Source organism: Canis aureus, chromosome 6 (genome assembly GCF_053574225.1).
Source record: "Canis aureus isolate CA01 chromosome 6, VMU_Caureus_v.1.0, whole genome shotgun sequence".
NCBI classification, from domain to species: Eukaryota; Metazoa; Chordata; class Mammalia; order Carnivora; family Canidae; genus Canis; species Canis aureus.
In genome coordinates this window covers 14700667-14715654 of record NC_135616.1, presented here as the reverse complement: position 1 = coordinate 14715654, position 14988 = coordinate 14700667, and the positions used below count along the sequence as shown (strand labels likewise).

At 35.2% G+C, this 14988-nt stretch overlaps 1 protein-coding gene across 1 annotated transcript in view; it reads right to left on the bottom strand.

Moving 5' to 3' along the window:
* Window positions 1-14988, bottom strand: part of MIB1 (MIB E3 ubiquitin protein ligase 1) — a 137018-nt gene that overhangs the window by 121630 nt on the left and 400 nt on the right. The gene's annotated exons all lie outside the window — the stretch shown is intronic.

Below are 14988 nucleotides of genomic sequence, written 5' to 3'. Positions count from 1 at the left end.
CAGCAGAGGGAAAGGAAGAAACAGGCTCTCCGCTGTTTTATCAGGGAGCCTGACGTGGGGCTCGAATCTAGGACCCTGGGATCATGACTGGAGCCAAAGTCAGATGCTTAACCGACTGAGCCACCCAGGTGCCCATAAACATATTATTTTCATGATTTATTTTAAACACACAAAACAAGTCCAATTTCATCCTCTCAAATTGGCACTGATTAAAAATAATACATGCATGTGAAGAATGAGCCAGTCAGATTTTGCTGAGAAGGAACTATAAATTCAACAATCTTTGTGAAAGGTATTTGCAAAATGATTCAAATGCCTTAAGGCTCTGACCCTGTCTTCAAATTTTTTAAAAAGTACATCCAAAGATACTAAGTTGTTTGTAGATAAAAACAAAAATTTAACATAACCTACATCAAAACTATGTGGCTATTTATGCGTAAGCTATGGTAATTCATAGAAATTCCATGCAATTAAACCATGTTGTAGAAGAAATATTACTGACATGATAAACTTCATTTTTTCCACAAACTCATTACTATTTTATAAAGTAGTTTGCAAAACTATAGTATACCATTATATAAGATACATAATACACTTGCACAGAAAAACCAGAAAGATAATCCCCCCAAAATATACTGGTGGGATTACCCTTTGTGGTTTCCTAAATCTTCTACACTAAGTGTATATTAATTCTAGGTAGCAGCTGAGTGAGGAGGAGCATTTAATATGAGCTTGTCACCAGAGATGCTAATGTAAATAACCTATAAATTAAAATAAAACAAAAACATGATATTTACAGCAAATATTTACAGAAACCAACTTTCCAATACTCCAGAAATAGAATATGTAACTACTTCTTTGAAGTTTTTATCTTTTAACCCTTTACACTAACAACTATTTCATGAAAAGAAAGCATATGCTTTATCTGACTACACTCCTCATTGGTACCATGCTTGCAGTCACAGGCTAACCTGTCTTACCCCAGGAAAGCACCATGACCAAAATACCATAATTGATATCAAATGTCAGTAACAGTAAGTGTCCACACAGTAGTTTCTGAATAGATCTAAAGTAGGCTCCTATGTCATCACAAAAAGTAAAATGCACTAAACAAATTAGTATCCACTGTGCACGTAGAGGTTTAACCTTAACTATGCAGCTCTTCAAATAAGAGTAGATTGATGAGGGCAAAGAGAAAATGTATCCCAACCGCCTGATCTGACCAAAAATGAAAAGTCCAGTTTTCAGCTACTCTTATTGACTTATTTTTCATCTCTAAGCTCATTTTCCACAAAGCACAATGATAACAACATTCCTGAGCTCATAATCTAAGTTTTCTTTAAAAGGAGCCATTTTAATCACACAATAACTGGTTAAAAAAAAAAAAAAAAAACCCTACAATGCATGGTTTTAAAGAATACTTCAAGAAAACCATTAATGCACACAAAAGCACATCCAAATCCTTTCTTGGTTCTCACAGTTCAAATGCCAACAAAGCTACTGAACAGCTGTGAAAGAGACTAAGGCTGAGAATTGGAAAAAGTAAACAAAGCAGTCAACTCCACCATCAAAATAAGCACTACAGAATTTTTAATGAGAATGCAATCAATTGACTTTAAAACAAAAGTTGATATTTAAAGAAAATACAAAAAGGAGAAAGGGTATTTAATAAACAAAACCAACATTTTACTGATCTCTTACATCAGTGGCTTGTTTCCCCTTACTACATCCACCCAATCCATTCTCCTCTAAAACCATTCCCTCCCAGTATAAACCTCCTTAGCTTTGGCAAGTGTTATTCCTTAAAATGTTCATTTCATAAAACTTAATTCCCTAACTAAACCTATTAGTCCTTTTTCTCCTTCCTATAGAATACCATATTACCCTCGAGACTTAATGCTCTTTTCCTTTGCTACCCTTTATGAAAACATCTGCCACCATTAAATGAACCACCTGATGACAGCTTTTGACTCATTCTACCAATACTCAAACGACCATCTGCTCTACATTTTAATGGCGTCTCATCTAAATTCAAAAACTTAGATAATTTACATAGCTTAGGTCTTTTTGTTGGAAAATTTTATGAGAACAATAAATCATGCTGGTCAAGATCAATGACCACAGTTCTTAAGGGAGCCAAGGAAAACAGCTCAGAATCACAAAGCACGGATTTATTTAAGTAAAATGTTAAATTTCTAGTTAGAAAAGATGATTGAAAGAGAGAACTAAAATTCTCACTACAAGCAGTACACTCTACAAAAAGCACTTCAACATGGAACAAAAACACCTAAATTATCACTTTGTGTAATAGCAAAAGAAAAAAGTAAACAAAATAATTGTTCATTAACAAAAGAATGGAAACATATATTAGGTATAGAATGGAATACCTAAAAATTAATGTTCAATAGTCACACAATTCAACAGAAATGAATCCTTCAACCATAATGCTGAATTTTTAAAAACTATACAAGAATACAAAATGTTGCAAATTAAGTACTATATATAGTTTACAGGTACATAAAAACATAGCATAAATGTTAAAAAACCCAAAAGTGGTAACAAATTTCTGGATAATGGTTACCTTAAAAGGGGAGGGAAAGTAATAAAATTGGGTAGAAGTATATACGGCATTTTGTTTTTAGATGGGTTCACAACTACTTACCACTCATTAATCTACTTGGATATCTTACCTATTAAGCGATAAATTCTAAAACATTTTTAAAATTAAAAAAATCCTAATAGACTAATATGGCACCTAGTTAATCTTCTAAATTTGTGCCCGAATTGAAAGATTTCACCTAATGTTAAAAATAATAATAATTTACAAGTCATTAGCCTGTATTTAAACATAATTAATTACTTATTGTGGCATAAGTATTGATGTCACTCAACCAAACAAGAAATCCTATCTCTGATTTAAGGATTCATTCAACTTTAACCCCAAATCAATGTAACAAAAAGTATTATAGAGATTAAAGAGATTTAACCGACAATAGTATGAATCTTACTCTCCCTGAACCTTCAAACTACTTACTAGTTTAGAAACTGTCTCAACAATAATTAAAATTCCTAATGAGGGTAAGGCCTTTGTGACCTGCCAGCTGGTTGGTATATCCTACATTCCTTTCTCTTGAGAAATACTAAATTAATGAAAATAAGATTGTTATTATTAATAATACTGGCCACTATTCATTATCACATCAAGCTAATGTGCTTCACACACATCTTACTTAACTTTCCCAACAATACTAAAAGGTAGGCATTATGATCCCCATGTATAGATGAAGATATTGAGACTCAGGTAAGTCCTATCTGAAGTCACACATTTGTAAGTGACAGGCTCAATTTCAAACCTAGGTGGGTCTGATTACAAAGCTTGACCTTCTTATTAAGGTCTTCGCTCCACCAGGGTTTTTTTCTCCAATTGATCTTATTTAAAGAATAGTTACAGGGACACCTGGGTGGCAGTTGAGTGTCTGCCTTCAGCTCAGGGTATGATCCCGTCCTGCATGGGGCTCCCCACGGGGAGCCTGCTTCTCCCTCAGCCTATGTTTCTGCCTCTCTCATGAGTAACTAAATAAAATCTTTTAAAAATAAAGAATAATTACATATCTAGGGCATCATGTTCCCCATTCAACCTTTTAGATTCAAAATACTGTAAGTTATTGAGTCCTATCCTAGTAGTCAAGCTGTTATAATTATCATTAGCCCTGCAAAACTCTTGAAAATCAAATAACTTTTTTTTAGTACAAAAGTTTCCATCTCATTTCTTGCCTTTTTAGGAACAAAATTATCATCAAGAAGATAAATCTACCCCGGGAGAAAACCAAATACCCCTATCATGAATGTGCTTACAGAATATAAACCAATCCTTACCAATGCAATTACCTACAAAGGTAAATGTGCTTTAAAAAAAAAAAAAAAAGTATTCCAAAATGATAAATGAATGTCTGGACTATCTGCTATGTTCCCTTACCTCCTCCACTAAGTTAAATCCCACCTTATCTTAGTTGTATTCTATCAATTCATGTACAAGCCAGTTATACAGAATTCAGAACCCATTTTCCCTTCAAAACAGTTTTAAAGATAAGTACCAGACTATTTCACAAGAATCTGTTTACACAGATAAAAACTGTTAAAATTAACAAAAACTGTCAACAAAGTGGACTTAGAGGGAATACACCTCAACACAATTAAGGTCATATATCATAAACCCATAACTAACATCATACTCAATACTCTAAGATCAAAAACAAGACAAAAATGTCCACCTTGCCACTTTTATTCAAGATAGTACTGAAAATCCTAACCATAGCAAAGAAAAACGAAAGAAAAGGCATCCAAATTGATAAGGAATTCATCATTATTTGCAGATTACCTACCATACACAGAAAACCCCTACAATGCCACCAAAAAACTATTAGGACTAATAAATGGATCCAGCAAAGTTACAGGATGCAAAATTAATATACAGAAATCTGTTGCACTAATAACACTAATAATGAAGTAGCAGAAAGAGAAATTAAGAAAACAATCCCTTGGGATCCCTGGGTGGCGCAGCGGTTTAGCGCCTGCCTTTGGCCCAGGGCGCGATCCTGGAGACCCTGGATCGAATCCCACGTCGGGCTCCAGGTGCATGGAGCCTGCTTCTCCCTCTGCCTATGTCTCTGCCTCTCTCTCTCTCTCTGTGACTATCATAAATAAATAAAAATTTAAAAAAATCTTTAAAAAAAAAATCCCTTTTACAAATGTATCAAAAGGAATAAAAACCTGCAAATAAAATTCAACCGAGGTGAAAGACTTGAGACTTGAACACAGAAAATTGTAAAATATTGATGAAAGAAACTGAAGGCAATAGAAATAAACAGAAAAAGACATTGTGCCCATAGCCTGGAACAATTAATATTGTTGAAATGTTCGTAATACCTAAAATAATCCACAGACTTAATGCAATCCTTATCAAAATACCAACAGCATTTTTCACAGAGGTAGAATAATCCTAAAACCATATGGAATCATGAAAGATCCCAAATAGCCAAAGTAATCTTCAGAAAGAAGAAACAAAGCTGAAGATATCACAATCTCAGATTTCAAGTGATACTACAAAGTAATAGTAATCAAAACACTACAGTGCTGGCACGAAAATAGACACTGATCAATGGAACAGAATAGAGAGTCCAGAAAAAAACCCCGCTTATACGGTCAATTAATTTACAACAAAAGAGGCAAGAATATACAATGGAGTCTCTTCCATCAATGGGTGTTGGGAAAACTAGAAAACTAGACAGCTACATGCAAAAGAATGAAACTGGACAACATACATGAAAATAAACTCAAACTGGATTAAACATCTAAATATAAGACCCTAAATCATAGAACTTATGGGAAAAAAACTTAGGCAGTAATCCCTTGGACACGAGCTTTAGTAACATTTTTTTGGATGTCTCCTCCCTCAAGCAAAGGAAACATAAGCAAAAAAAAACTATTGGGTCTACATCATACTAAAAGGCTTTTACAGCAAAGGAAACCATCAACATAACAAGAAGGCAACCTACTGAATGGGAGAAGATATTTGCAAATGATATAGCTGATAAAAGGTTAATATCCAAAATATATAAATAACACATAAAACTAAACAGTAAAACAAACCAATTAAATAGGCAGAATACCTGAATAGACATTTTTCAAAAGAAGTACAGATGGCTAATAGACATATGAAAAGATGCTCAGCATCACTAATCATCTAGAAATGCAAGTCAAAACAACAGTAAGATATCACCTCACACCAGTAAGAATGGCTGGTATCAAAAAGAAAATAACAAATGTTGGCAAGGATGTGATGAAAAGGGAATTCTCATGCACTGTTGGAGGGAACGTAAGCTGGTGGAACCAGTATGGAAAACACTATGGAGGTTCCTCAAAAAAATCAAAAATAGAACTACCATATGATCCAGTAATTCCACTGCTGGGTATTACCCAAAGAAAATGAAAACACTAATTCAAAAAGATATGTGCACCACTTTGTTTACTGCAGCATTATTTACAATAGCCAAAATAAAGATGTAACTTGCATGTCTATTAACAGACGAATGAATAATGATGTGTGTATACACACACACACACACACACAATGGAGAATTAATTACTCAGACACAAGAAAGAATGAAGTCTTGCCCTTCACAACATGGGTGGATCTAAAGGGTATTATGCTAAGTAAAAGAGCTCATACAGAAAAAGACAAATATTTGATTTCACTTATACATGAACCTTAAAAAAAATGAAAAAACCAACAACAAAAAGGGAAAGAAACTCATACAGAACAAACTAGTGGTTGCCAAAAGGGAAAGGTGTAGGGGGACAGGCAAAAAATAGGTGAAGGGGTTTAAGAGGTACAAACCTCCAGTGACAAAATAAATAACTTACAGAGATGAAAAGTACAATGTAGGGAATATAGTCAATAATATAGTAATAACTTCGGTGACAGATGATAACTACGTTCAGTATGGTGAATATTGAGTAATGACAGAACTGCTCAATCACTGTTGTACACCTAAAGCTAATATAACATTGTATGTCAATTTTATTTCAATTAAAAAAAAATGAAAATTGTTGCTATGTTCCTAGGTCCAATGGAGATGTTCTATCACTGTAATCCAGACATGATGGTAAAAGAGGCAAGCTGAATGATATGGGGATATATGAAAATAAATGAGTTTAAGAAGATAAGGAATAGGGCAGCCCCGGTGGCGCAGCGGTTTAGTGCTGCCTGCAGCCTGGGGTGTGATCCTGAAGATCCCGGATCAAGTCCCACATCGGGCTCCCCGCATGGAGCCTGCTTCTCCCTCTGCCTGTGTCTCTGCCTCTCTCTCTGTGTCTCTATGAATAAATAAATAAAATCTTTAAAAAAAAAAAAAAAGAAGATAAGAAGATGAGGAATATTCTTTTTTAAAAAGCCATTTTCCTATAAGTACTTAAAATGCCTAAGTTCCTCTAGGTGACTTAGAGCAATGGTTTCCCCAAGTGAGGTATACAACTCAGGAGATACAGAACATGATCCTTTGAAATGCAGGAGAAAATAGAAGTCCACAATGTCTTACCTATAATTACAAACTCTAAGTGTTTTGAAAGTTAGCAGCAAACTCACTTAGTGATAAACCTTGATCTGAAAAAACAAAAGGCTATATATAGTAGGTAGTCTTTATCATCCCCTTAGTGTAATTATTCACATGCTTCCCTGCAGAAATATTAATTTATTTGATTACATGGTCCAGATGTGGACTTCAAAGTGGGTGTTTCGTACTGTGTCGCAAACATATATTATAGTTCTAAAATCCAAAAGTATAAACTCGACTCCCAAGCATTCTAAAAAAGGGGTTGTAGACTTTCACAAAAACTTTTTTTTTTCCTAAAAATCTAGGAGTGAGATTTTTACTAACTGTAAATTAGTCAGCTGACACTAGCACCCTCAGAGGACCTATACAAAAATTCACACATCACACAGGGAACACAGGTGTACTGAAGGTGAGTGAGAGACTGAGAGTAACCAGGCCCCACCATTGTTGCTCACCTCTGGCACATTAAGACATGCTGCAGCTTTTTTGTGCCTAATTAATTGGATTTGTGGAAGGTAGGCTAATGACACACGTTGATTATCTTGAGACAAAGTGCTTAAGAGGCAAAAATTAATGAGTTCCATATTTTTCACTTACAAAATAAATGCAAAGTAAATATTTCAAAATCGCACACATTTTCTGGAATGAAAAGGTGTTGGTGGTAAGCTTTCTATAAGATTTTTTAATTATACCCATTTAATGTGTCCCAGGTAGAGATGATGTAAGAAAATAAGTGCTGTCCAAATGAAACTAGAGTAAACAAGATGTAAATTGATGTTTGGAGATGTTTCTATCATTATATATAGTCTTTAATATTAAATTATGTGTATCACCAATAAATTTTCATATTCACATCCTTAAAACAAAGTAATATTTTACCTCATTTTAAGTTCAGAAAATTCAGAATTCATTGATTTAAAATATATTAAGTAAAACATTCATACATGAGAAATGATTAGCATCAGAAAAGATGGAAAATTACTTGCTAAATTTTAATAAAAACTTTATATGTAACTGGTAATGGAATAGAAAAATAGAATTAAAATTTAGTAAACAGTATTAGGGTCCAATCAGGAGATAGAAACCACACCAATTCACCACTTCTAGGGCAGCTCTGGTAGCTCAGCAGTTTAGCGCCGCCTTCAGCCCAGGGCATGATCCTGGAGGGATCAGGCTCCCTGCAGGGAGCCTGCTTCTCCCTAGGCCTGTGTCTCTGCCTGTGTCTCTCATGAATAAATAAAATCTTTAAAAAAAAAAAAAAAATCACCACTTCTAGAAAAAGGGAAACAACAGAAAAAAAAAGGGAAACAACAACAACAACAACAAAAAAAGGGATTACTAAAATGTAAGAGGCTTTAAAAAGGGGTCCCATAGGGCTAGGATCCAGAACTTAATGAATGGAGGGGTTGTGACTGGTTGGTGCTGGTGTCAGTGAGTGGGGACACACTAAGGATATTTCTGGTTATACTGGAATCAAATACTGACACTGAAATCCTGATGGATGAGATGATACCAAAAGCAAGCAAGCAAAACAGAAAAAAACAAGTCTCTTCTCCCACTTCAGCCTTCCAGTCATCCCCTACTGGCAGAACCAACAAGGACCCAGCTGGCAAAAAAGAAAATGCAGAGTCCTATTCCAGCCTCATAGAGTAGAAGCCAAGACATAAGAGCTTAATAACCAGGATAATATACTCAGAAAGACACTTCTTCCCTGTGGATCAACTATCTATCTTCATGAGGTCTCCTAAAAGCTACAGCATCTAGCAAAATCAAGAATGGAAACAAGGTCAATTTAGATTTATTTGATTTACTAACATATTAAACTAAGATTTTCAGAAACAGTGAAAAAAATCATATTGCTCTCATTTTTTAAAAAAAGAATATTCTGAGAAGCAAAATACCAAAATACCACCCTGGTGGTTGGATCCTTTCTGTCTAGGTGTTTATCCTTTTTCTACGTATATTTTTCACAATTTTTCATAAAATTTGCATAAAAAGCATAGTATTATCTACAGTATCTTTTTAAAACTTACTTTTTTACTTCACATATATTTGGTAAATATACACTAATTCTTTCACTTTAACTGCTAATATTTTATTGTATGAGACTCATGTAACATGACAAATTATTCTACATATAATCTTTTAGTAGTTATCAAATTATTGCTTTTATAAACAATAATGCAATTAATTTCTTTTTGTATACCTTTTTACGGACTTGTGCCTGAGGATCTCCTAGACATACACTTAGATTTCCTTAGTTGCAGAATATGTGCATTGTGAAGTTACAAAATTGGCAAATTGCTTCTTAAATTGGTTTTATCAATTTACTATCCCACTAACTAATAACCTGAGAGTTCTGATTTCCCATATTCTTTATCAATACATCCTATTTCTAGACTTTCAATTTTTGTCAATCTGATCAGGGTGAAAGTTATCGTTTTTAAATTTGTATCTCCAGGTTAGCTCTGAATTAGTTCTATGAATAGTTATTAGCTCTTTACTCTTAACATCAAGTCAAATTTTCAAAGCTAGAAGGAAATTTGTATTTAAAATTATTTAACCCAGGGCAGGCCAGGCCGGGTGGTTCAGCGGTTTAGCGCCACCTTCTGCCCAGGGCATGATCCTGGAGACCGGGGATCAAGCCCCATATCAGGCTCCCTGCATGGAGCCTGCTTCTCCCTCTGCCTGTGTCTCTGCCTCTCTCTCTCTTATATATATATATATATATATATATATAAGAGAGAGAGAGAGAGAGAGAGATGATATATATGTATATATCATGAGTAAATAAAATCTTTTAAAAATACTAAAAAAATAAAATATTTTAAAAATAAAATAAATAAATACAATTATTTAATCCATTTATCTCATACATAAAATATCTCATTTTAAGATTTTACTTATTTATTCATGAGAGACACAGGCAGAGGGAGAAGCAGACCCCACGCTGGGAGCCGGACTCGGGACCCGATCCCGGGACCCCAGGATCACACCCCGGGCCGAAGGCAGGTGCTCAACCACTAAGCCACTCAGGGATCCCCTGGCTTCTAATTTCTAACAAAATTTTCGCCTACACCTGGTAATGTAATTACTTATGTTGGCCCTAACCATATACTTAAAAGCAAATATTAATAGGCTAATTCTTCTCAAAAACAAAAGAAGCTTTACAAAAGAGGTAAGTTTTCAGTAATTTGAAATACTGGGTAAGATCTGATAGTTAAATAGATGTGACAATGTCATATACTCTCCCAAGGGCAGAGCTTGACTTCAACAGTGCAGCATGACTAGAACTTTGAGCTGCTGCTTGGAACAAAGAAAATCTAAAAGATTAAGAACCCTGATAAAGTAAAAAAATAATACCACGAGAGTAAAGACTGACCAACTGGAGCTAGAGAATCTGACAGCCTCACATGCAGCTCAAAGTTCTAGTCATGCTGCACTGTAGCATCTCAAAGTAATTGAGATTTTAGATTGGATCCTGGACCCGTAAAAGGACATTAGTGGGACAACTGGTGAAATCTGAATAAGGTCTGTAGATTCGTTAATAACCAATGTTATTTTTCTGTTTATAATTTTTGTAAACCTGAAATTACTTCAAAAAGGTTAAATTTATTTTTATTTTAACTACTATGTAAAAATCAGAACTATACATAATATTTAATAAATCCTGAGAATGTAATAAGGTACCAATAAACATCAATTATCAAATATCTTGAAGAAAAAAGAGAAAAGAAAATTGAAAGTAGTAGGATAGTCCTGGGGGTAAAGCCAGATCTAAGAGCTTGTGATTTATTCAATCCTTTAAGGAAAAAAAAAAAAATACTGAAGAAATTAAATCCTAGGAATTAAAATACATTTCAACAGCACTGCATAAGGCTAGAAATGCTATTAAAATGTCTGCTAAGGGGCAGCCCCAGTGGCGCAGCGGTTTAGTGCCGCCTGCAGCCCGGGGTGTGATCCTGGAGATCCGGGATCGAGTCTCATGTCAGGCTTCCCTGCATGGAGCCTGCTTGTGCCTCGCTCTCTCTGAATAAATAAATAAATAAATCTTTAAAAAAAAAATGTCTGCTAAAAGAATCAGATGAACAAGATGAATTGTTACACACAGCAAATTAAATGTGTAAAATTGGGACACCTGGGTGGCTCAGTGGTTTAGAGTTTGCCTTTGGCTCAGGTCGTAATCCTGGGGTCCTGGGATCAAGTTCCGCATCTCCCTGCGGGAAGCCTGCCTCTCCTTCTGCCTATGTCTCTGTGTCTCTCATTAATAACTAAATATTTTTTAAATAAATAAGTAAAATTATCTTGTAAATTAAACTGAGATTTTAAAACAATTACTTCTAAAAACATCTTTTATATAAGATAATGAAACTATTCATGACAGATATACTTCATACTACAAAGCATACAGACAACATTAATAACCCTTCAAAAACTGCTGTAGTATAGGATTTGTTACACTTTACCCTAGAAAGATATTTAAATTTCCCCATAAACCTGCAATTACTGATACCAAAATGACTCCAAATTATGGAACTGTGGTCAAACTTTAGCTTGAGGTAGCAAAGATAAAATTTTAAGAGTGTGCAGAAACAGGTATATGCCTCATACAGTATAACATGTCGGAGTGTAAACTAGTAAAATGTCTTTGGACATTAATTAGTCAATATCTATCAAAATGTTAAATATGTGTATCCCTTGATGCAGCAATTCCACATCAGAAGTACTCAGCACATATGCACAGAATTTATTCATTGCATCATTGTAAATAAGACCTGAAACAATATAAATGCCTATCAAGAAAGCACTGGTTAAGTATGGAATATTATGCAGTTATGAAAGAATAAGGTAGACCTACACGTGCTAACATGGAATAACTGACGATATACACTATTAAGTGAAAGAAACCAAAGTGCAAAAGAGAATATAGCTTATTACCATTTGTACTTTAAAAAGATAGATTAACAGTATATTAATAAACATGCCTGCAATAAATAGAGTATTATGTAAGAACACACAAGAAACTGATAACAATGGCTGGCCCTTTTTGTACCGTTGAATCTTTTCTTTGGGACACGCATATACATCTTTTTCAAATATTTAAATAGCCAGCTAGGAAACACAATTTTATGAATTATCTGTTCAAAAAAACTGAGCTGGCTTGTGTTTCCTTTTTGTTGCTGCTAATAATAAATATGAACCCATTTCAGATTCATTAGGCTTTGTCAAACTCAACGATAAAGCCTTAGAAGTAGCTTATTTATGAATTAACTCAAAATGTATTAAAGACGTTAAAGTTAGGATCTGAAACCATAAAACTCCTAGAAGAAAACAGAGGCAGTAAGCTCTTTAACAATGATTGTGGCAATGATTTTTTTGGACTTGATGCCAAAAGCAAAAGCACCAAAAATGAAAAGAAACAAGTGGGACTTCATCAGACTAAAAAACCACTGCACAGCAAAGGAAAGCATCAACAAAATGAAAGAGCAACTTACTGAATGAGAAAAAATACTTGCAAATAATACAAAGAAGGGATTAATATCTAAAATACATAAAAACTCATAATTCAACAGCAAAAAAAATCTGATTTAAAAATGGACAGAGGATCTGAATATTTTTTCAAAAAAGACATATGGATGGTCAACAGACACGTGAAAAAATGCTCAACATTACTAATCATCATAAAAACACAAATCAAAATCATAGTGAGATATCACCTCACACTTGCTAGAATGGCTACTATCAAAAAGACAAGAAATAACAAGGATTGGCAAGGATGTGGACAAAACCAAGGATGTTTGTTTACTGTTGGTGGGAACATAAATTAGTATAAACCAATATGGAAAGCAGTATGGAGGTTCCTCAAAACATTAAAAACAGAACTCCGGGGCAGCCGGGTGGCTCGGCGGTTTAGTGCCACCTTCAGCCCAGGGCCTGATCCTGGAGTCCTGGGATCAAGTCCCACGTCGGGCTCCCTGCATGGAGCCTGCTTCTCCCTCTGCCTGTGTCTCTGCCTCTCTCTCTCTCTCTCCCTCTCTCTCTCTCTCTCTGTGTGTGTCTCATGAATGAATAAATAAAATCTTAAAAAAAAAAAAAGAAAGAAAGAAAGAAAGAAAGAAAGAAAGAAAGAAAGAAAGAAAGAAAGAAAGAAAGAAAGAAAGAAAGATAGAACTCCCAGAGGATCCAGCAATACTTCTGGGTATCTACCTAAAGAAAACAGTAACCCAAAAAGATTAATGTATCCTCATGTTCACTGCAGCATTATTTACAATAGCCAAGACAAGGAAACAATCTAAAAGTCCAACAACAATGAATGAATAAGGAAAATATGGCACATATATATATAATGGAATATTACTTAGCTATAAAAAAAGAATTAAATCCTGCCATTTGCAACAACATGGACGGATCTAGACAACACTGTGCCAAGTGAAATAAAACAAAGAGATATACCATATAATCTCAAATATACATGGAATCTGAAAAAAAAGTTCATAGGTACAAATAGCAGATTGGTGGTTGTCAGAGGTGGGAGTAGGTGAAATGGGTGAAGGATGTCAAAAGGTACAAAATTCCAGTTATAAAATAAAGTCATGGGATGTAATGTACAGCATGGTGACTACAATTAATAACACTATCACATATTTGAAAGTTGTTAAAATAGTAAATCTTAAAAGTTCTCGTCACAAAAGGAAAAAAATTTTATTAACTATGTATGATGATGGATGGATACTAACTAGACTTACTGTGATAATTTCGCAATATATACAAACAAATCTTTATCTTGTACACAGAAGACTAATATATGTCGATGATACCTCAGTTTTTTAAAAGTGGCTTATTTATGCATTCAGAAAAGTAACAAATTTTATATTTTAACTACTTTCTACTAAATAGAGTATCGAGGACAAATCTGTTAAAATGTTTTGATTAAAATAATCCAATAAAATAAAGTTAGATCTTTATTTTATGAACACAAACCTTCTTCCGTTTACCACATTGCATAAAAATTTTAGAGTCCCTGGGATCCCTGGGTGGCGCAGCGGTTTGGCGCCTGCCTTTGGCCCAGGGCGCGATCCTGGAGACCCGGGATCGAATCCCCACATCGGGCTCCCGGTGCATGGAGCCTGCTTCTCCCTCTGCCTGTGTCTCTGCCTCTCTCTCTCTCTCTCTGTGACTATCATAAAATAAAAATAAATTAAAAAAAAAAAATTTTAGAGTCCGATCCCTGAAAATTTGTGAATCGAGGACCTTGACTCATTGTGCATGAACGGCGAAGTCTCTTATATGACTTTACATACGAGATGGGCTATTAGCGACCAAAAAAAATAAAAAATAAAAAAAAAAAGGCAGGTGTCTACTCCACTTGGAAAAAGTATTTAACACAAGGAAATGGCTCAACAGCTTAGAGAGTGTTTTTCCTTCTGTGGGTAATGAAACAATGTAGACGAAACATCATTCCACAAGGTCCCAATTAACATTCAGCTACCGAACTCCGAGTCGTTCTGTGTTACAGGAGGTAACGCACACCCTTCTACACACACACACACACACACACACACACACGGTATCTCAGCGAATCCGAGCTACAGGAGGCCCCTCGGCAATCGTAACCCGTCAACTAAACACCATATGGCTCGGCAAGCCTCTCTCCAGACAGTGATCACTCGGTGGCTGATTAATTTCAATGGCTTATTAGCCAGGCCTCTCCAGACCCTGTCCCTAGAGGAGGAGGAGGGGACCAGTCTGTTGTCTTCCCGGCGCTTTGTGCCTTCCAGGCTTGCAAGCATCCTGGTGACGGTGCTGCCACCATTTCCCGTGGGGGTGGCGGGGTCTGTTGTCCAAGTTTTCGTCCACCAGGTACTGGACCCAACAT